We start from the raw sequence: 22,385 nt of genomic DNA, 5'->3' as shown, positions 1-22,385 counted from the left end.
ATGTGATGAAAGCTTGCTCCCCACTGTACCAATACGGAGGTGATGGGATCTTTAAGAGATGGTTAGATCAGGGGGCACTACTTCAGCAGAGATGAATGTAGTTCTCCAAGGATGATGGTACAGGGTCAGTTCCTAAGAGATTAGGTTATTTTAAAAGAGGAGCCTCCTCTGTCTCCTGCTTCTTTTACCTGTGGCATCTCTAGCACACACTTCCACTGTGTGTTGTCATCTGTCATGTTATGACAAAACAGCCTCTAGCCAGATGTGCTTGCCCATTTAGCCTCTAGAACAGTAAGCCAAAATAAAACTCTTTCCTTTATAAAGTACCCAGGCTCAAGTATTTTGTTAAAGTAGCACAAAATTGAAAAGATGAAACTAAAGAAACCATAAAAAAAATTGAAGTGACATTTGGTTTGGTGCTGGCTCTTAGATACAACACCAAAAGCACAATCCATAAAGGAAAAATTTGGCAAGTTGAACTCCACTGAAATAAAAAAAAAAAAAAACAACTTCTGCTCTGTGAAAAATGCTGTTAAGAAACTGAACAAACAGTATACAGATTTGGAGAAAATATTTACAAAATACAAATTTGATGAAGGACTGGTATACAAAAAGCTCTTAAAACTCAAAAATAGGGGCTGGGAATGTGGCTCAGTCGGTAGCGCGCTCGTCTGGCATTCGTGCGGCCCGGGTTCAATCCTCAGCACCACATACCAACAAAGATGTTGTGTCCGCCGAGAACTAAAAAAAAAAATAAATAAATATTTAAAAAAAAAACTCAACAATATTAGGGGCTAGAGTTGTAGCTCAGTGGTAGAGCACTTGCCTCAGATGCATGAGGCACTGGGTTCAATCCTCAGCACCACATAAAAATAAATAAATAAATAAAGATATTGTGTCTCTATCTACAAAAAAATTTAATAAAAACAATATTAAAGCAAGCAATACAATTTAAAGTGAACAAAAGATCTGGACACCTCATCAAAAGAGATATAGAGAATATGTCAAGTAAGCATATAAAAGGATGACCAAAATCATTTTTCATTATGACATTGAAAAGTAAACAAAAATGAGACAATCTCTGTATACCTATCATAATAGCTAAAAAAATTTTTAAACAACAGTACCAAATGCTGTCAAGTATGTTGAGCTTAGGGAATGAGTCATTGCTAGTGGAAATGTAAAATGATATAGTCACTTAGGAAGACAGTTCATCAGTTTATTACAAAACTAAGTATAATCGTGCCATATAATAAAGTGATTATAGTCCAAGTCATTAACAAAAATGTGATGAAAACTTATTATGTTCACAAGAAAACTTTACATGAGTTTAATGGCCACCGCCTTTATAGTAATTTTATTCATAATTTTCAAAACACTGGAAATAATCAAGATGTCCTCCACTAAGTGATGAATGAACCAACTGTGAATCCATACAATGGAAGGACATTAAGAAACAATGACGTGATCGATGGAGCCACCGAGGAACTTTAAATATCCAGTGTGAGAAAGAAGCCAGTCTGAAAATCCATATACTATCCAACATTCCATTACAGCCCTAGGACATTCTGGAAGAGTCAAAAACCATAGAGAGTAAAGTGATCAGCAGTTGCCAAGGGTGAGAGAGGATGGAGGATAAACTGGTGAAGCACAGAGAAGTTTTCAGTAGTGAAAATATTCTGTATGAAACTGTAATGGGGTTAAAGACATTTCACATTTGTCATCATTCATAGAACTCTACAGCACAAAGGATAAAATCTAATTTAAACCATACACTTTAATAAAGATTTATCAATATTGGCTCCTCAATTGTAACAAATATACTACATTAAGACAAGATACTAATAATAGGGGAAATGTGTGCAGAGAGAGGAGTATATGGAAACTCTGTACTATCTGCTCAATTTATTTGTAAATTTAGAAATATTCTTAAACAAATGTCAGAATAGGATAGCCCCAAATCAAAATGTTGGGGGTATCTTGTGATGGCATAGTCAAAACGCCTTGTAGGGGTGCATCAACCTGGATTCAGAGTCAGTTCTTATTTCCATGCTTGGCCCCTGTAATCCAGTTAGGTTGAGATAGCCTCTGAGCTCTGAACAGAGAAGAAAGACCAGTGGATTGGTAGGACAGGAAGAAACCACTTCTCAGGGCATAAGTCAGTGAATACAATGATTGAGCCCTCACGGCATCCTAGAAGCACCCATAGGCCAAGGGAGAAGGAAACCAGGAGGAAATGAGAGCTACAGAATGGAAGATAAAAGAAACTTCAGAGAATGGTAACTTTGAGAGAGAATCAGAGGTTGGATAAGAATCTAGATGAGGACTAGAGTATCCTGGTATGGCCTTGAACCACCTGCCTTTTCCATTATCAGCCATGTGCTGATTATAGCACAGAGCGGGAAAACAAACCCACTATAGAATCATAGGCTGTTACCATGCAGTGAGAAGATGTTCCGCAGCTCCTTATTCTTCTCTGAAAACACATTCAAAACCTACTGGTACTGCAGACTCTGAGTCTTGTCTTTGGTCAAATTTAGTTTTGGACATGAATGGGCTGAGTTGCTTGACACCCAAATACTGATCCATGAACTCTTCCATCTACTTCTCTTCTCTCAGAAACTGCCTCACTGCAGGTGGCAGCCACAGCCCCTTGGTCTGATATAACCATGGGCCATTCCTCAGGACACTTCACTTTTCAAGTCCACTGCCAATCTCATAGGCTAGTGAGTAGGAGCGACATGGTGTTCTGCCCCTATGTGCTGCCTCCATGTCTCCAGAGGCGGAGTCTATGAGTCAGGCAACTGGGCTTCACTCCACATGCAGACCCTCACCCAGTTCAGGACCTGGCACCTAAAAGCACTCAGTAAATGCTCCATGAAAAAAGGACATTCTGCCACAGTCTTTGCTTCTCCCTTAATGTGAGGTGGGGGAGGGACCCAAAATTTACACATTAGGTGTGAAATGTTCTGCAGCATTGAAAAAAGCTGTGGCCATTAAATCCTATGCTCATAGATTTCTCTCTCTCTCTCTCTCTCTCTCTCTCTCTCTCTCTCTCTCTCACACACACACACACACACACACACACACACACACACACATCTTGTAAACCCATTGCCCTGGGCTACTCTGGACAGAAAATAAACCACATAGGCACCTCAGTTTCTTGGATTTCTTAATCCCTTCATCCATCTTTTTATCTCCTGATTGTGGAAGGAGCCTTCATATGTAACTACTGCTTTTGTCCTTTACATATAGCTAAAATGATCACCACCAAATCGCTCTCATTTTGAAACTTTCAGCACTTACAAGAATAAATAAAATACAAGTGGTTATCATGACTTTCTTTGGAAGGTCTGACATGGTCATGAGGATGAAAGGAAAACAGCTTAGGGAGAAAGGAAAGATGCCTCCCAAAAAACAAAGAGAAGAGAGGGAGAAATAGAAATATGGAGAAGCCAGGCATTCATACGACAATTTGACTGCCCCTTCCTGCCACCAAGGCTCCTAATTCTGGAGTAGTTCTGTGTTTGATTTTAATCCCCCTGTGCCCTCTCTCTCTCCTTTGTAGTGTGGAGATAGAACCCAGAGTCTTGAGCATGCTAGGTAACCTGACTCAACCTAACCCTCAGGCATTGTTCCTGTGAGCTTTCTTGTCATTATTTGGAGAATGGGATAGGTTTGTTAGTGACTGAGAGCCAAGTTGGAATGTTGCTGGAATCCTTGAAGTTACCTGGCAAGTAGCCTCCTTCCCACTTCTCTCACCTTAGAGAGCAATGCTTGAAGGGCAGAGCCTCAGAGGACCTGAAGATCCTCAGGGACTAGTCCAGATGGAGATGCCAGGGAGGAGCTCACTGTGGGTTGTGAGGACAAGCACACTGGGGATAGAGGTAGTCAGGTTAGCCAGTGGGCTTCTGCACCGTGATGCAGACTTTCCTTTTTGAAGGCCCCAGATCAGGTCTTCCATCTCCTCTGCATAAGGAGACTTTACCATAATACTAATCTTTTAGTGAATCTGCAAGTGTATGCATAGACTTTGGGTCCCTTATAAGGCCAACCATCCTCATCTGGCAATGGCCAGGCTTTGCTCCCTTTCAAGACCCAAATTCATGACTTTGTTTCTAGGAGGAGATGCCCCTTTCTCTATTTTCCCACCAGAACTGCTCTAGCTAAGGTATCTCTGCCTGATGATGAGGACAGTTCTTCTACCCCAGGTTGGGAAGGGCAAATTAGGCTCAGTTTTCAGCCTCTAAGCACAGAAGATGGACCGCCTTGCTCTTTGATCATATAATGAATGGTTAGTTGTGGCCACAGCAGCCTTGGCTTGAATCCAAATTAACTGAATTAACAAACTTGCTGCTGTGTTTCTTAAGAATCTCCAATTAAGCCAACAATATCATGGGATTTTCCCCTTTTGATCTGGAGACACTGAACAGGAGGCTAAGGGCCCCACTGCCTCTCATGGTGGCATTGTAAGAGAATTCCAGTCTTTGCTCCTCCCTTAATGTGAGGGAAACACTGTCATTCCATTCACAGGTCTGCAGAGAAGTCTTGTTCTTCCCAATACTGAGGGAGGAAGCACCAGTGATACACTGTGAGCAAGGAAAGGCAACCAGAGAGACCATGCACCTGGGACCTCTAACTATAATGTATGCATAAGACTCAAGAAAAGCATCCTGCATCTCCATGGAAAGCATATTCTTATTAAAAGTTTGAGCAACTGACTTCCTTTTGCTAGGAAAAGACAGAACCCTGTTTTTCATCATCCTGTTTTCTCAGTCCTTGGATTTTTGCTGTTGATTTAATTATTGTACAGTGAAACTGCTGTTTTCTTCTGGTAAAAATTCTCTGAGACTTTTAACATGTTAAGGTTAGTGTAGTCATCACTATAATCAGAACACAAGTTAGCTTTTTATTCTATTTATTGTAGCTGGATATAATACATTTATTTTATTTATTTTTATGTGGTGCTGAGGATGGAACCCAGTGCCTCACACATGCCAGGCAAGCATTCTCCAAGGAGCCACAAGACCAGCCCTAGAACACAAGTTTTATTTCTTCCCAAACCTTTCTCATGCTCTTTCTTTACAATCACGTCTTTCCTCAAAACAAGCCTGTCACCTGCCAATCTATTCATCAACATAGTTTTCTCTTATTGACAATATCATAGGAGCAGAATCATAATACATAACTTGTAAGGACTGGCTTTTTTCAGTCAGTACAGTGACTTTGAGGTTCTTCCAAGTTGTTCCACGTATCAACAGTTCATTCCTTTATTTTTTTTGCTGAGGGTTCCATTCAGTAAAAATGTCACTGTTTTTCTATTAACCAGTTGAAAAATATTTGTGTTGATTTTAGTTTGTGGATACTACTATTAGAACTGCTATGAACATTTCTGTAAAGGATCTTGTGTGAACATGAGTCTTCATTTCGCTAAGATACAGATATCAGGAGTGGGTCTGTTGGATCATACAAGTATCCTGAACTTGAAAAGAAACTTTGAAATCTTTTCCAAATTGGACATATCATTTTGTACTCCTATCACTGGTGTATGAAAATTGCATTGCTCACTACTCTGAATAGCTCATCTTCTGATATTTTTAATGGAAGTGCAGAGGTGTCTCACTGCGGTGTTTTATTTTTTAAAAAAAATATTTTTTTTAGTTGTAGATGGACATAATATCTTTATTTATTTATTTATGTGGTGCTGAGGTTTGAACCCAGTGCTTCAAGCAAGCACTCTACAAGCACTCACAGCCTTCTTACTGTGGTTTTAATTTGCATCTCCCTTCTGTCTGATGATGTGGAACGTCTTTTCAGGTGCTCCTCTGCTGAAATGTCTGCTCATGTCTTTTGCCTCTTTTTGTTTTTGTTGCTGTGTGTTTCATTTTTTGTTACTTTTTATAGTTCTTTATATATTCTGGTCATGAGTCATTTGTCATATTTGTGATTTATGTATTTTTTCTCTAAATCCATAGCTTTTTGTTTCCTTAGTTTTTGACTAAAACAATTGTAAAAGGAGTCTCCAAAAACATTAAGGATTTCATTTAGAATACATTCTTTGACTACAAACTAGCAATCGCATTGAAAAATAAAAATTATATAAGGAGTAAACAATTTACAAGGAGGGGAAGTGAAGGACCTGGGGCGAAGGCTTAAGAGTAGAAATATTGGGGCTGGGGATGTGGCTCAAGCGGTAGCCCGCTCACCTGGCATGTGCAGGGCGCTGGGTTCAATCCTCAGCACCACATAAAAATAAAATAAAGATGTTGTGCCTACTGAAATCTAAAAAAATTAAATAAATATTAAAAAATTCTCTCTCTCAAAAAAAATGAGTAGAAATGTTGCTGCAGAGAAACCTGTTGATTACTTTTATGAAACTTTTCTATATATAGTCTACTGTCTACTGAAGGGGACTCCAGTCCTTGAATCTGCTGCCAGAACTAGTCCTTGACTTGATGGCCTCGAATCTGAACCTTTCCCCTTAACCTAACCTCTCCAAACCCAGCAGGCACCCTGTGTGCAAGGGAAGAAGATGAAGGGGAGGAGAAACAGTGTACCTTCCAACTTCAAGCCATTAAGTTCCAAATTTTCAATTCCGCCAATATTTCAGTGAAATTGACACAGAATACATTAATATAGTTGAGAGTTCATTCTAGAGCTTATTATATAATTTATTATAATTAATAATATTTGTAAATATCATCAGTGATCATTTGTCTGTTACATTTCTCAGAATACTAGAACTCTAAAAACATAAATATTTATTTCAAAAGTACATAAATTCTATATTTGTGGCTCAATGTAAAATTTTTGGTGTTTCTTTAATGAGGCAATGAGACATAACGTCTAAGGACAGCAGGGTGCCTGATTTAGCCACTACACATATTACAGGGGATTTCCTTAATCCCCCACTACCAAGAAGAATGAAAAGCAAATCAGCAAAAACAACGCAAACAGCTACAGGCTTTCTAGGTGGACAGCCTGCTTGGGTGAATCCATAAGGGTTCAAACGATTGGGAGAGGCTCCATAGTGGGCAAATGTGGTGTGTCAAACCTAGCAACTGAAAACTACCCTAGTGGCTCCTTAGGGTCCCCTTCTTTCTTTACCTTGCTCCTTTCTCCCTGCATGACCTTGCATAGCCTCTGACTTTCTTTTCAAACACTCCAAAGTGAGCTTCTCCTCCAACATTATTTTGAGGGGTTTATATTTTGCAGTCTTTGTGACCACGGAAAGTTTTAAAATGGAAGAAAAGAAATCAAAACTGCTCTTTAGCATGTGGCGGAAAACATCTTAACTAGGTAGGAAGATCTTTAAGATGATCTAAATTTTTTTCCGTGAAGAGGGAGGAATCTCAATGAACTTTTCATGATCTTCTCCAATGGAGGCTTCACAGCAGAGCCCGGCAGAAGCAGGGGGAGCCCCAGGATTCTGGGGGCGCACCCTTCGTGCTGCTCAAGCTCCTTTAGGGGATTCCCCACAATGGGATGCAAAATTCTGGGCAACTGCTGCCCCTACTGGCCTCAGTGGAGACTTGGAAGCTTGCAATACTTCAGGTAAAACGATGACAGGTAAAAATCCAATAAAACCAATGAAATACGCTTGAACTCAGGACCAAAAATTGAGTCTCATTCCCCACCACCATCACTGAGCTAAGGAATGCTATTTCATATTTTCAAGTATTTTCTACTTGCACAGAAATAGGACAATAGGCCCAGATATGAGCAGGAGTTGGAGTGAGAGAAAGCCCCGGGCAAAGGATTTGGTGGTCAGAGGCTGAGGGTCACCTGAGGACACAAGGGGACTTGCCGGGTCCCTAGGCCCCTAGGCCGCGGTGTGGGGACTTCCAATGTCAGCAAGCGTGGAGCCTGCAAAGTCATCCTAAGTTCAGGCACCCATATCCAACATGTCCCAATTTTGCAGTGATTGCCGCCTGAGGAAGGGTCCTCGGGTATCCAAATTAATGACCCAAGGGACAGCGCAGGGCACAAAGCTGCGTGGTGCAAAGGGCGGGGTAACAGGAGGGACATGGGAACCTGGAATATCTATCTGCTAACCTCAGTTGTTTCCTTCCCTGGACCAGAAACCCTACTAAAGCAGGGCGTGAAAGCAGAAACCGCGTCTCACTTAAGGAGTGAAAGAAATGGCTTTTATCCCAGCTAAATGGAAAGGCCCCCATAGAGACTTGAACTCAGATCGCTTGATTTAGAGTCCAGAGTGCTCACCATTACACCATGGAACCACAACCACAGTGTATGCTCGCCTAACCACAGGTTTACAAATCCTTTCTTCAGCTTCCTTTGTATTCCAGAATTCCTTCTCCAGGTGCTTTTCCTTGTCAGGATCCAGGTACCATCACTCTAAAACGGGAGGAGTCACACCCCCTCACTCCTCACCTTCTCTCTGCTCATTCCCTTAGGACTGTACTTCGGAGAATGAAATTAAATCCACTTTAAGATTAAGGACATGCAAAAGTATTTTAGGCTTTTGTCAAACCCAGCTGTTCCTCCTGGGTTGCTAGAGTTTCCTACCGTGACATAAAATTCCTGCAACCCACCCCCCCCGAAAAGTGTTTCTTTACTCTTCTTTGCAATTGTTCTCTTCCCATTTTTATCCAGACAGTGCTGATAACTTTCAGAAGCAGATTTGGGATTTACTGTGATTCCTCCTTTTCCCCCTCCTTTATCCTCAACTCCTTTTTTCTCTTTTCATCTTATTCCCCATTTTCCAGCTTCTACCACCTCCCTTGCTACTACTACTCCTCACTTTTACCTGCTCCTCAATGTCTATATACAGCACAGATGATCAGAACATTGGGAAGGGTGCCACCGTCTGTTCACGGACTATGAGCAGCTCTACTGCTTCTATGGTCAGAACCCTGTGAGGGTCTTTGCTGGGGAGATAGAATGAGGCGGTCCCAGCTGAGTGACTGAGCGTCCCCAGGGAATCTTCCCCTGGGCAACACAGGCCTTAGGCTGGCACAGAACAAACCTGGAGCTAAGGTAACTCAAAGGTAAAGAACCTCGGTTTCCACATGGCTTACCACTGACTCACCAAGTCCTGCAAAATGACCCACCTTGCATAAGGCTCCTTTAATGCCCCAATTGAGAAACGGCTATGGTTCCCACATTGCCCCCGTGAGGCTACATCGGGAATGCAGTACAATGCCCGGAGCTACTAGAGCCAAAGATGCCTGGCAGAGAAGTGGAAAGCCCAACAAAGTAAGACTGAGGTAGATGCAGAAAAGAACAGGTATGCTCCTCTCTCTTGGCTATAAGCAGTGGTTGGGAAAGCAACTGTCTGGCATTTTAGGATTCAGGATATGCATCTCAGGAATCATTGGCAGGCAGAAGAAAAACTCACAAGGGCCTCTATTCTGCAAATAGCCCTCCTGCCTTTAAATGGTGTGGCCAGTACCTGTGCACAAACCCAACATCAGAGCATTTGGACATTCCTAACTCCTGAATGGAAGATAGGGTCTTAGTGGAAGAGGGCAGAGACAAATTTTTGCCCCTGAGTCTATTCACTGGGGAATTAGCCAAAAGCAGCAGTTTATATATGATTAACCATGGTTTCTCTTGAGGAAATGAGTATGGAGGTGCAGAATTTAATTTTTGTCTATGTATTTTTTTAACATGTAACTTACAAAAGAACACATCCATGTGTTCCTTGTGTTTAAAAATATAAAGGAGAAAAATAAGAAAAAAGAAATACGATTCAGATGCCTATTGAAGGCAATTAAATTGGGGAGGGAGAAAAACTTATTGAGACAATTCTGAGGGAGCCAGAGTCCTGAGAAGATCCTAGGGAAGAAAGCTGGAGCTCTACACAGACAACTGGGAAGGTGACTTGGACCCTGGACTAAGCAGCCTTCTCCTGTAGGTGTCTTCTTCTGGAATCCGTCCCTACCCTCTTCTTCTGTAAATAGCTCTCAAAAACACCTTTCCCTTCCTAAGGCTGGTCTGTACTTGTGAAGTTACTGTTTGATCACTTGGGTTAATGATTTCATAATAACTAGAGCCCATTTCCCACATTAAGAGTGACCCAGTCTCACATACACACTAGGGAACACTTTGCAGCTGTAAATGTGAGGAGCCTTTCTAGGAAGAGATATGTAGTTCTTCCCATGATATTTATTTATGTGAGAGAAAAAAAAGCAAGGTTCAAAGGAGTGTGTTAAGGAAGAGGGGGAATTAGATATTATTAATTAGATATATTGTTTTCAGTAACAATTGTTTGCAGAAAATAGTCAAAGTGTTTTTTTAATTTAAGGGTACATGGGAATGGATTCTAAGACATAGAATAAGGGACTTTTATAGGTATAACTTAATGTAGTTATTTTTAAACCATATCAATATTTTATATATCCCAGAAAGAATGGAAAGGCTAACCTTAAAAACAAAAGCACGGCAAAAGAACTATATATCAAATAACAATTTAACTACATAAATTTTAATTCAAGTAAATTTAGAAGGCAGTGGTTGTCTGTCTACAGTGGGGTATATCCTGAGGACATCTTGAATTGTATTTAGTAGGTTTATTTGTGGCACAGGAATCCGTATAATAATTCTGAAGCTGTTTTGTAAGCATTCCAAGATAGAGCAAATTACTAAGTGCATTGATATTGTCTCTGGAAAATGGTTATCAACTCTGGCGGAGGAGGACAAAACTAGGAAATGGGAAAAATTAGAGAAGAAGTCTATGGTGTTGGCTTAGAATTGTACAGCTCTATAATTCATAATAACCACTATTGGCTTAGAATTGTATAGCTCTATCAATCCATAATAACTTGAAGCAATGGTATCCAAGTAGCAGTGAGCATATGTAGTGCCCACATCTTGGTTTCTGAATACCATTTCCCACTAAAGGAAAGTAAGATTCCTTATCTTAAAAAAAAAGTGTGCTTTGAGGTTGGGGAACTAAAATTGAAAGGTGAGCTTTGAACATTTTCTTGTGCCCAAAGACTAATAGGGACATTTCCTAAAGTCAGAGAAGCCAACTACAAGAAGTCCCTCTAGTCAAATCAAAGACTACTAGAACATCAAAAATAATAAAAACTATAAAGTATTGCAACATATAGAATAAAAAAGGATTCCATATAATGCCGCAGTCTGACTGGGCACAATTCAGGAGCCACTTATCAAAAGAAACAAACTTTATTTTTAAAACTACAAACGCCAAACAAAACAGCTCCTCAGGAAAACCCTCAGAGCCCAACTGCCACCACCGGCTTCCAGAAGCCTCTCCCCACACAAACCACACCACCTCCCACAATCCTCCTGCTCTTGAGGCCGATTGGCTGGGTCGCGTGGGCGGAGCCAAAGAAGTCCCCCAATGAGCAGTTCCGTAGTCTGAAGGGCAGGGAAACAGCCCAATGAACATGACTGCAGAGGAGCCAATCAGCTAGATGTTGCTGGGGTCACTGTGAGCCAATCATCAGCTGGCAGCTTGAAGGGCAGGGAAACAGCCCAATGAACATCGCCGCAGAGGAGCCAATCAGCTAGATGTTGCTGGGGCCACTGTGAGCCAATCATCAGCCGGCAGCTGGGAGTTTGCTGGCAGCTGGAAGTTTTCTGGGGCCCCTTTGGCTGTGGCTCTCAACATCTCCCCCTCTCTGTTTAAACAACAAGCATGTGGCTTAGGGACCGTGCCTGCCTTAGGTTGTCCAATACTACATATGGTCCTTACCCGTCTTCGGATGAGCTGACCTCAGGGCGTCAGCCTCCTGTCTTAGGTTGGAACCATTGTAATTGGATCTTACCCGTCATTGACTACCGGTCCAGTATACAGCCACACCTGTGGAGAGGTACCAGCGGGGGGGTGAGGTTCTTTGCCTCACCTCTGTTGGCCCCCAAATAGCTGAACAATCATGACAACCAGAAGAGAGGAAGATATACCAAGCCAATTGACAGCTCTTGTTGGAAAAATTGTACCACCGATGACATCATCAGCAAAAATACTCCAACACTACCACAAGTTGCTGCACCAACAGATAGTTCACAATGCATACAAGTGAGTTCACAATGCATACATGTGACACATAGTTTAGGCAAGTTCTGTAAGCGGTTCAGTGATGGCTATTGCAGAGATTGTAGATTAGTTTTATCTTTGTCTTCACCGGCACAGGGATGAAGATAGGAATTCTGGCAATAATGGCTAAAGAAAAAATTATATAACATTCTAGAAGGTACTAAAAGAAAACAATTTTCTTAACAATTTACATTGTCTTCACTGGCACTGGGATGAAGATAGAAATTCTGGCAATAATAGCTAAAGAAAACATTGTGTAACATTCCAGAAGGCACTAAAAGAAAACAATTTTCTTAACAATTTACATTATCTTCACTGGCACTGGGATGAAGATAGGAATTTTGGCAATAATGGTTAATATTAATAATTGTGTAACATTCTAGAAGGCACTAAAAGAAAACAATTTTCTTAACAATTTACATTATTTTGAAAAGAATTATTAAATATAATAAAAAGAATAGGTGAAAGTAAACAAACAGATCTGTTAACCTTCTTAACAGTTATTTACCCAATTTAAATTAAACCATTTAAATCACGTGAATAAAAAAAAAATTTTGGATCCATTTTTTTTTTTTTTTTTTTTTTTTTTTTATGAGCGCTCATCATATATGATATATGGACATATGTACATTCAAACACAAAACACAAGTGTGCACACATAATATAATACATACAACACATAACATAATGGTAAAGGCCTTATAACTTTTTACAGGTGAAATCTCCATTGCAATGTTTAAAAACTCTATAGTAAAAAAAAAATATATAGAACTGATCAGCAAAACATTAACCTAGGTCTATATGAGCTCAAAAAACAAAATAGAATAAAATAGATATTGAAAAAAGCATCCTGGTTCTGTTGCAGATGTAAGGATAGCCAAATTGGAGTTTTGGATATCAGCTGTTATGGATTTGAGCCAAATCATCTTCTTTTTGGTCTGTAGAAATTGCTTTAGTTAATCTCTCTGGAATCCAAATCGGCTGCTGTTCTCCCTGTGGAAACACAAAAACAGGCCCCCAACTCCAGACAATCACTGGGTCAGGACTTTAGTTAATCTCTCCGGAATCCAAATCGGCTGCTGTTCTTCCTGTGGAAACACACAAACAGACCCCCGACTCCAGACAATTACTGGGTCAGGACCTTTCCACTGTCCTGTTAGAATATCTTTCCAAAGTACCTTGGGCTTATGTACATTTTTTGGACACATATGCCTTTCTGCAGCACTAAGTCCTGATGAATCCAAATTTAAAAAGTTTAGAGTAAAAAGGGTTATTTTAAGTTTATCTTTGGGGAATATATACCCCTTCCCAATTCCGTCTTTTTGCTTTAATAAGTACATTTTAATAGTTTGATGAGCTCTTTCAACTATGCCTTGTCCCTGTGGATTGTATGGGATTCCTGTTATATGAGTAATGCCAAATGATGAACAAAATTGTTTAAAAGAAGTAGACGTATAACCAGGGGCATTATCTGTTTTTAACTGTTTTGGAATGCCCACAGTGGCAAAATTTTGTAAGCAATGAGCTATAACATCTTTAGTTTTTTCTCCGGCATGAAGGGAGCCCATCAAAAATCCAGAAGAAGTATCAACTGTAACATGCAAATATTTTAATTTTCCAAATTCTGGCAAGTGTGTGACGTCCATCTGCCAAATATGGTTAGGTATCAATCCTCTAGGATTGACTCCAAGATTAACTTGTGGTAAAAAGGTCACACAATTTTGACATTGTTTTATTATTTGTCTAGCTTGTTCCTTAGTTATTTTAAAACGCTTTTGTAAAGTATTAGCATTGACATGGAACCTTTTATGAAAATTTATAGCTTCTTCTAGTGTAGAGAAAATATGAATGTCATGTGTAGTTTTATCTGCTAAATCATTGCCCAAACTAAGGGCTCCAGGCAATCCTGTATGTGCCCTGATATGTCCTATAAAGAATGGATCTTTTCTGTCCCAGATTAAACTTTGTATAGTGGAAAACAAAGAGAAAACAGTAGAAGAAGGGGAAATCCTACCAGCATCTTCAAGGGATACTATAGCATTAACTATATACTGACTATCAGAAAATAAATTAAATACAGAATCTTTAAACATCACAAAAGTTTGTAATACTGCATTAAGCTCTACCTTTTGAGCTGATTGTTTGGGTACTAAAAATGTAAAAGTTTGATCAGGGGTAACTATTGCTGCTGTACCATTATTTGATCCATCAGTGAATATATTTGGAGCATTCATGATAGGTGTTTTTCTTGTCATTTTTGGAAAAATTACAGGATGCAATGACCAAAAAGACAATAAAGGATTAGATGGTAAGTGGTTATCAAATGAAACATTAGATTTGCACATGATTATTGCCCAAGTATTTAACTCATTAGCTAATTCATCAATTTGATTCATAGTATATGGAGTAATAATTTTATTAGGAGAAATTCCAAACACTGCCTTTGCTGTTTTTATTCCTTTGAGTATTAATTGTCCTACAGCCTCAGGATACCTAGTAAGAATATTGTTAGGAGAATAAGATAAATGTATCCATAATAATGGACCTTCTTGCCAAAATACTCCTGTAGGAATATTTTTTGTTGATAGTACAATAAATAATAAAGGCAAACTTATATCAATTCTATCCAAATGCATATTTTCCATATATGTTTCAATGATTTTTAATGCCTTTCTTGCTTCAGGCGTTAACATTCGGGGTGAATTTGGATCTGATGGACCTTTTAGGATATCAAATAAAGGTCCCAATTCTCCTGTTGGAATACCTAGATAAGGCCTTATCCAATTTATGTCTCCTAATAACTTTTGAAAGTCATTAAGTGATTTGAGTTGATCTACTCGTATTTGAATTTTTGGTGGACGGACCATGGTTGAGGATAATAGAACTCCCAAATAATTAATTGGAAAATTTAATTGTACTTTATCTATTGCTATCTCTAGATTATAATTTTTTAATAAGTTTGTAAGTGTGGCATAACATTCTAGCAATGTGTTTTTAGCTTTGTGTGCTAATAATATGTCATCCATATAGTGAAATATTTGTAGCTCAGGATTTTGATTTCTAAGTGGCTGGATTACTTTGTTAACATAAATTTGACACATAGTTGGGCTGTTAGCCATCCCTTGAGGGAGTACTTTCCATTCATATCTCTGATCAGGACCTTCATGATTCAGTGCAGGGATAGTAAATGCAAAACGTGGACTATCCTCAGGATGAATTGGAATTGAAAAAAAACAATCTTTAATATCTATAACTAAAACATACCAAGTTTTTGGCAAAGCAGACAACTGAGGAATCCCCGATTGAGCAGGTCCCATAATGACCATTTCATTATTAATGGCTCTTAAATCTTGCAATAATCTCCATTTACCAGATTTCTTTTTGATGACAAAAATGGGAGTATTATGGGGAGATACAGAAGGTTGTATATGTCCTTCCACTAATTGTTGTTTGACCAGATCATGGGCTACTTGTATCTTTTCTTTAGTCAAGGGCCACTGAGGGACCCATACTGGTCTTTCTGATTTCCAGGTAATTTTTATTGTCTCAGTGGCCCTTTGTGAAAATCCAACCCATGTCTGTCTGTTCCTTGATTTATTTGTATTGGTGCTGCTATACCTTGTTCTTGTTTTTCTAATCTTTTTCCTTTCCTAAAACCTTGTCTAGCCATAATAGTGGGTGCATTTTGATTGATATTATTTGTTAATGTCAAACCTAATTGATCTAAGACATCTCGTCCCCATAAATTTACAGGAAGATGATCCAATACATATGGCTGTATAGTTCCTTCACATCCTTCAGGATCCTTCCAATCTAATACCATTGCACTTTTATCGGGATTATTCGCCACTCCTAGGCCTCGAAGCGTTTGAGTGGCTTGTTGTAATGGCCAATGTTTTGGCCATTCTTGACGAGAGATAATGCTAAGGTCTGCACCTGTATCCAGTAGCCCATTAAATTCATGACCTTGAATATTTAGTTTTAGCATGGGGCGAGAATCTAAATTTAAAGAAAGCATAGCCCAATCTACACCTGTGGAGCCTAATCCCTTGGAACCTCTTTCTACAACATGACTGGAAAATTTATCATGTAGGCTTGGTATTATTAGTAATTGTGCTATTCTATCTCCTGGTGAAATTACTGATATACCCTTTGGAGAACTGGCTATAATTTTTATTTCACCTTCATAATCGGGATCAATTACCCCAGGACTTATCAAAAGTCCTTTTAGAGTAGAAGAGCTGCGTCCCAATAATAAGCCTACTGTTCCTTTGGGAAGAGGTCCTTTCACCCCTGTGGGAATGATTTGAACTCCCATCTCTGGAGTTAGTACTGCTCTGGCAGAGGCGCAGATGTCCAACCCTGCGCTCCCTCTGGTTTGTCTGATGAGGGATCTGATGCCCTGGGCACTACCCTGATGGGGTTGCTGGGGTTGCTGGGTTCCTCCAGAGCTCCGTATATTTGTGGTTTGGGGCCCCGGAGCATTGGGGCCCCCTGTCCGTTTTTTGGCAACGGAGCCCGATGCCTTTGTCCACGATATTGTGGATAAAAACCTTGTCCTTGTTCGTTTTTTGATAATGGAGTACCCTCTATGGTGGTTTGAGAACGGCATTCATTAGCCCAATGTCTCCCTCTACGGCATCGTGGGCAAATACCCGGTATTCTATTCCTTTGATACCTAGTATTGTTAAACCCTCCTCCTATGGGGCAATTCCTTTTAAAATGTCCTGCTTGTTGACAATTGTAGCATGTTCTTAGCCCGGCATCTAAAGCCTGTTTTACTGCAGCTGCCACAATTTGCCCTTGTTCATTAATGTCTCTGGCATCTAAAGCCTGTTTTACTGCAGCTGCCACAATTTGCCCTTGTTCATTAATGTCTCTGGCATCTAAAGCCTGTTTTACTGCAGCTGCCATGACTTGCTCTTGTTCATTAATGTCTCTACACAATTTAATATATTTGTTTAAATCTTCCTGTTTCCATGGTCTAATGATATCTCTGCACCAACGATTCGCTTGGTCATAAGCCAGTTGTTTTATTAATGGCATTGCTTGTTCTGTATTCCCAAAAACTCTGGTAGCTGTTTGAATAAGCCTATCTACAAATTCAGCATAAGGTTCATTAGCTCCTTGTATTATCTTAGATAATTGACCTTGTAAACCTCCATGTCCTTGTAAAGTCTTCCATGCCTTAAGTGCATCTATAGCAATTTGTGCGTATACACCAGGATCATATGCAAGTTGTTGCTGCCGATCCTCATAAGGTCCCTTTCCTAACAACATATCTAGATTTCTCTGAGGATAACCAGCTGCTGCATTTCCCATAGCTGTCTCCTTGCAAAATTCCTCATTAGCAACCTTCCATAACAGGTATTGTCCTCCAGTTAGCACAGCTTTACACATATTAGCCCAATCTGCTGGCGTCATGTTTAAGTTGGTAATGGATTCGATCAAGCTTACAGTGAAGGGTGCTTGAGGACCATAGGTTGTTACAGCCTCTTTTAGCTCCTTCACTGTTTTGTAAAATAAACCCTGGTGAATTCGCTGCCCTCCTACCTCAAATACAGGGCATACTTGAGATCCTGTCTCAGGATCCCAACTATCAACTGCGGGGGTTGGGAGTCTCTTAGCATATGGAGGTGGTGCTGTTGATTGGACCCTTATGCCCTCTGGTGATAGAATGCTGTTAGTAGCAGTCTCCTGTAGAGGTGGTGCTGTTGGTTGGAGACTTTCGCTCTCTGATAGAAAGGTGTTATTAGCAGTCTCCTGTTGTAACTTTTCCCCTGATGGCTTTTTCTGCTCTAAACTTCCTTCCTCTGTCTCACTAGCTTGAAAGACCTTCTCTTGTACTTGAATCTTTTCCTCATTCTGACTAACCTGAGAGACCTCTTTTACTTGAATCAATATGTCTTCTCCTTCCTCTACCTTTGTCTGATCTGAAGGCTTTGGACTAAGCAAACCAGATACGTTCGCCCACAATGTCAATGTGCCAACTGGCAGAGTCCCTGGGTTGTTGTTTTCTATTCTTTTTAAATCTTCACCATGATGGTTCCATTGTGATATATCTAACAACTCCTCCTTAAAAAGCCATGGGCTGTATTTTTGTATTGTATCAACATATGCCCTGACTGCTCTTGATTTTACTGGGATGCCTCCTTCGTCTAACAATTTACTTAACACTCTTTCGGTTTGTTTTTTACTAATTGCTGATCCCGTATTTCTACTATAATACAACCCAGCAAGATAACACCAAACCAAACCTAGACAGAATCCAATAAAAATGGAACAACAAAATTTCATTATAGCCTTTCTATCCTCCTGACATGTGCATCCGTCCTTTCTCCCTATCTGTTCCTCAGACGTAAATAGTTTTTCCTCAGATGTGAGCGGTTTTTCTTCCGTCTCACTCATCTCCAGGGACTGAAATGTCCATCCGTCCTTTCTCCCTATCTGTTCCTCAAACGCAAATAATTTTTCCTCAAATGTGAGCGGTTTTTCTTCCGTCTCACTCATCTCCAGGGACAGGCAACTTAAAACAAAAATGAAGCAAAACAAAAGAGTAAACTTAGAATGGCTACCCATCCTCTCGCCCTGCCCTCAGGGGCGAGCAGTTTACTTACCCTCAGTCGCTCCCCGTGCGAGCCACCAAATGCCGCAGTCTGACTGGGCACAATTCAGGAGCCACTTATCAAAAGAAACAAACTTTATTTTTAAAACTACAAACGCCAAACAAAACAGCTCCTCAGGAAAACCCTCAGAGCCCAACTGCCACCACCGGCTTCCAGAAGCCTCTCCCCACACAAACCACACCACCTCCCACAATCCTCCTGCTCTTGAGGCCGATTGGCTGGGTCGCGTGGGCGGAGCCAAAGAAGTCCCCCAATGAGCAGTTCCGTAGTCTGAAGGGCAGGGAAACAGCCCAATGAACATGACTGCAGAGGAGCCAATCAGCTAGATGTTGCTGGGGTCACTGTGAGCCAATCATCAGCTGGCAGCTTGAAGGGCAGGGAAACAGCCCAATGAACATCGCCGCAGAGGAGCCAATCAGCTAGATGTTGCTGGGGCCACTGTGAGCCAATCATCAGCCGGCAGCTGGGAGTTTGCTGGCAGCTGGAAGTTTTCTGGGGCCCCTTTGGCTGTGGCTCTCAACAATATAATATTCATACTGTATACACACAGTGGTATCCATGTAGCATCCTTATGGAAAAGATGGAAGAGGGAAAATTACTGTATAGAAGAATATTAGTTAGTAATCATAAAAGAAGTAATAAGGCAGTCTTTATTTAAGAATCCAAGCTTATAAGCAACATTCAGGTTTTTATTTTAGGAGACCAGTGATAAACTGGATGAACCTAATGTTTTTTATTTACCTTGAGTTTTAACTATGTTTACTTATTTATTTATTTATTTTGTTTTTTTATTGGTTGTTCAAAACATTACAAAGCTCTTGACATATCATATTTCATACATTAGATTCAAGTGGGTTATGAACTCCCATTTTTACCCCAAATACAGATTGCAGAATCACATCGGTTACACATCCACAATTTTACATAATGCCATATTAGTAACTGTTGTATTCTGCTACCTTTCCTATCCCCTACTATCCCCCCCTCCCCTCCCCTCCCATCCTCTCTCTCTACCCCATCTACTGTAATTCATTTCTCTCCTTGTTTATTTTCCCATTCCCCTCACAACCTCTTATATATAATTTTGTATAGCAATGAGGGCCTCCCTCCATTTCCATGCAATTTCCCTTTTCTCTCCCTTTCCTTCCCATCTCATGTCTCTGTTTAATGTTAATCTTTTCTTCCTGCTCTTCCTCCCTGCTCTGTTCTTAGTTGCTCTTATTATATCAAAGAAGACATTTCGTATTTGTTTTTTAGGGATTGGCTAGCTTCACTAAGCATAATCTGCTCTAGTGCCATCCATTTCCCTGCAAATTCCATGATTTTGTCATTTTTTAGTGCTGTGTAATACTCCATGGTGTATAAATGCCACATTTTTTTATCCATTCATCTATTGAAGGGCATCTGGGTTGGTTCCACAGTCTAGCTATTGTGAATTGTGCTGCTATGAACATCGATGTGGCAGTATCCCTGTAGTACGCTCTTTTAAGGTCTTCAGGGAATAGTCCAAGAAGGGCAATAGCTGGGTCAAATGGTGGTTCCATTCCCAGCTTTCCCAGGAATCTCCATACTGCTTTCCAAATTGGCCGCACCAATTTGCAGTCCCACCAACAATGTACAAGAGTACCCTTTTCCCCACATCCTCGCCAGCACTTGTTGTTGTTTGACTTCAGAATGGCTGCCAATCTTACTGGAGTGAGATGGTATCTTAGGATGGTTTTGATTTGCATTTCTCTGACTGCTAGAGATGGTGAGCATTTTTTCATGTACTTGTTGATTGATTGTATGTCCTCCTCTGAGAAGTGTCTGTTCAGGTCCTTGGTCCATTTGTTGATTGGGTTATTTGTTATCTTATTGTCTAATTTTTTGAGTTTTTTGTATACTCTGCATATTAGGGCTCTATCTGAAGTGTGAGGAGTAAAAATTTGTTCCCATGATGTAGGCTCCCTATTTACCTCTCTTATTGTTTCTCTTGCTGAGAAAAAAACTTTTTAGTTTAAGTAAGTCCCATTTGTTGATTCTTGTTATTAACTCTTGTGCTATGGGTGTCCTATTAAGGAATTTGGAGCCCAACCCCACAATATGTAGATCGGAGCCAACTTTTTCTTCTATCAGACGCAGAGTCTCTGATTTGATATCAAGCTCCTTGGTCCATTTTGAGTTAACTTTTGTGCATGGCGAGAGGAGGGGATTCAGTTTCATTTTGTTGCATATGGATTTCCAGTTTTCCCAACACCATTTGTTGAAGATGCTATCCTTCCTCCATTGCATGCTTTTAGCCCCTTTATCAAATATAAGATAGTTGTAACTTTGTGGATTAGTCTCTGTGTCCTCTATTCTGTACCATTGGTCCACCCGCCTGTTTTGGTACCAGTACCATGCTGTTTTTGTTACTATTGCTCTGTAATATAGTTTGAAATCTAGTATCGCTATACCGCCTGATTCACACTTCCTGCTTAGAATTGCTTTTGCTATTCTGGGTCTTTTATTTTTCCATATGAATTTCATGATTGCTTTATCTATTGCTACAAGAAATGCCATTGGGATTTTGATTGGCATTGCATTAAACCTATAGAGAACTTTTGGTAATATCACCATTTTGATGATGTTAGTTCTGCCAATCCATGAAGAGGGTATATTTTTCCATCTACTAAGATCTTCTTCTACTTCTCTCTTTAGGGTTCTGTAGTTTTCATTGTATAAATCTTTCAGGTCTTTTGTTAGGTTGATTCCCAAGTATTTTTTTTTTTTTTGAGGATATTGTGAATGGGGTGTTTTTCCTCATTTCCGTTTCAGAAGTTTTGTTGCTGATATACAGAAATGCCTTTGATTTATGTGTGTTGATTTTATATCCTGCCACTTTGCTGAATTCATTTATTAGTTCTAGTAGTTTTTTTGTAGACCCTTTTGGGTCTTCTAGGTGTAGAATCATGTTTTCCACAAATAGTGATAATTTAAGTTCTTCTTTTCCTATTTTTATGCCTTTAATTTCTTTAGTCTGTCTAATTGCTCTGGCCAGTGTTTTGAGTAGTATATTGAATAGAAGTGGTGATAGAGGGCATCCCTGTCTTGTTCCAGAATTTAGAGGGAATGCCTTCAATTTTTCTCCATTCAGAATGATGCTAGCCTGAGGCTTAGCATAGATAGCTTTTACAATGTTGAAGTAAGTTCCTGTTATCCCTAGTTTTTGTAATGTTTTGAACATAAAGGGATGCTGTACTTTGTCGAATGCTTTTTCTGCGTCTATCGAGATGATCATATGGTTCTTATCTTTAAGTCTATTGATGTGGTGAATAACATATTGATTTCCTTATATTGAACCATCTTTGCATCCCAGGGATGAATCCCACTTGATCATGGTGCACAATTTTTTTGATGTGCCTTTGTATCCGATTCGCCAGAATTTTATTGAGGATTTTTGCATCTAGTTTCATCAGAGATATTGGTCTGTAGTTTTCTTTCTTTGAGGTGTCTTTGTCTGGTTTTGGAATCAGGGTGATGTTGGCCTCATAGAATGAATTTGGAAGAGCTCCCTCTTTTTCTATTTCCTGAAATAACTTGAAAAGTATTGGTATTAATTCTTCTTTAAAGGTTTTGTAAAACCCTGCTGTATACCCATCCGGTCCTGGGCTTTTCTTGGTTGGTAGTCTTTTGATTGCTTCTTCTATTTCATCCATTGATATTGGTCTGTTCAAATTGTGTGTATCCTCTTGACTCAGTCTGGGCAA

The 22,385-nt window shown here is 39.9% G+C and overlaps 1 pseudogene; it reads right to left on the bottom strand.

Annotated features, from left to right (window-relative positions):
* The window catches only part of LOC113177611 (plakophilin-4-like), a 49,720-nt pseudogene extending 42,441 nt beyond the window's left edge, over positions 1–7,279 (bottom strand).
* Positions 7,280–22,385: the final 15,106 nt, after the last annotated feature.

The sequence above is a fragment of the Urocitellus parryii genome, chromosome 11 (assembly GCF_045843805.1).
Source record: "Urocitellus parryii isolate mUroPar1 chromosome 11, mUroPar1.hap1, whole genome shotgun sequence".
NCBI lineage: Eukaryota > Metazoa > Chordata > Mammalia > Rodentia > Sciuridae > Urocitellus > Urocitellus parryii.
This window is presented reverse-complemented; position numbering and strand designations above follow the sequence as displayed.